Below are 1,962 nucleotides of genomic sequence, written 5' to 3' on the forward strand. Positions count from 1 at the left end.
TCTCTCTCTCTTTATGGCAGCTGCTCGCTCCAGGAATTATAACGGGAGAGGATTTTTAAAGGGCCAGTAATTCATTTGAAGCTACTGAGACAGACAACATGCATTTAGTGTGTTAATTGAAACTAGTCTAGAGGTGAAATAATCCAATTTTGGTCTCTTCACATTAAGATAATGTTTTAATTGTATACTAAAAAGGTAAAATGGTACCTTCTTACCTCAAACGTCCTAAAGCCAGGAGCTGAAGTGATTGTCACATGTGATACACAGCAGCACAGCACACGGTGCACACAGTGAAATGTGTCCTCTGCATTTAACCATCACCCTGAGTGAGCAGTGGGCAGCCATGACAGGCGCCCGGGGAGCAGTGTGTGGGGACGGTGCTTTGCTCAGTGGCACCTCAGTGGCACCTTTGGCGGATCGGGATTCGAACCGGCAACCTTCTGATTACGGGCCGCTTCCTTAACCGCTAGGCCACCACTGCCCCTCCACTTTGCACCATCCACTTTATTTTTATTTTTTTATAGATGTCACTTTACTAATGCACTATTAATATATAGATCTGTTCACTACTCATTATGGTGTTGTTATATGCATCTGTCTTATTTGTATTATGTTGTATGCAAATATACTCTTTGTTCCTGCAATGTCAGAATTGGTAAACTATGTCAATAACATACAGTACAGGCCAAAAGTCTGGAGACACCTTCTCATTCAATGTGTTTTCTTTATTTTCATGGCCATTTACGTTGGTAGATTCTCACTGAAGGCATCAAAACTATGAATGAACACATGTGGAGTGGTAGTGTGGTAGTAGCCTAGTGGGTAACACACTCGCCTATGAACCAGAAGACCCAGGTTCAAATCCCACTTACTACCATCGTGTCCCTGAGCAGGACACTTAACCCTAAGTTTCTCCAGGGACTGTCCCTGTAACTACTGATTGTAAGTCGCTCTGGATAAGGGCGTCTGGTAAATGTCATAAATGTAAATGTAAATGTAAATGTAATGAGTTATGTACTTAACAAAAAGTGGAGACCTGGCCTCCACAGTCACCGGACCTGAACCCAGTCCAGATGGTTTGGGGTGAGCTGGACCAACAAGTGCTAAACACCTCTGGGAACTCCTTCAAGACTGTTGGAGAAACATTTCAGGTGACGACCTCTTGAAGCTCATCGAGAGAATGCCAAGAGTGTGTAAAGCATTAACCAGAGCAAAGAAACTAGAATATAAAACATGTTTTCACTTATTTCACCTTTTTTTGTTAAGTACAGAACTCCACATGTGTTCATTCATAGTTTTGATGCCTTCAGTGAGAATCTACCAACGTAAATGGTCATGAAGATAAAGAAAACACTTTGAATGAGAAGGCGTGTCCAGACTTTTGGCCTGTACTGTATGTGGATGCAATTTGGTTTATAATATTACAAATACATGTTAAATGCGATGGAAAAACATGCAATGTTTAAAGTTTCACTAAATGCCTTTATTCAATAGGCCGGTGATTTTTATATTGCACTAATCACCCGATTAATCGTCTGACCTCTGGTTCTTTTTATCACCAGCCTGGTTCAAGTACACTGAAGCCGTTTTAGTGCCAGTACACGTACAAAAGTGGAAAGATTTCTGCCTTCACTCCTCGAGCTGTACGAAGCATGCAGATCCACAGGAGTTACTGTGCGAGAAGTATGCGAGCTCTGAGGGGAAACGTTGCTGCATAACAGCGGCGGCTGCAGAGCATCCCAGTTATTCTGAATCTTTCACTCTGTTTTCAACGCCATCTGGTTTAACAGTATGTTGATCCACACAGACGTTCTGAGGAAAAGACAGCGAGCAAAGCGAAGATACGCAACGGTGTGAAAAGGAACCGTTAATGGCTTTCTAAAACTCAAGATCAAAGGGCTGCAGCTCAACTAGACAAATCACTCGCTGGGCCTGACCATCAAATTGCTTCTGTTTCAGTCA

Source organism: Denticeps clupeoides, chromosome 18, assembly GCF_900700375.1.
Source record: "Denticeps clupeoides chromosome 18, fDenClu1.1, whole genome shotgun sequence".
NCBI lineage: Eukaryota > Metazoa > Chordata > Actinopteri > Clupeiformes > Denticipitidae > Denticeps > Denticeps clupeoides.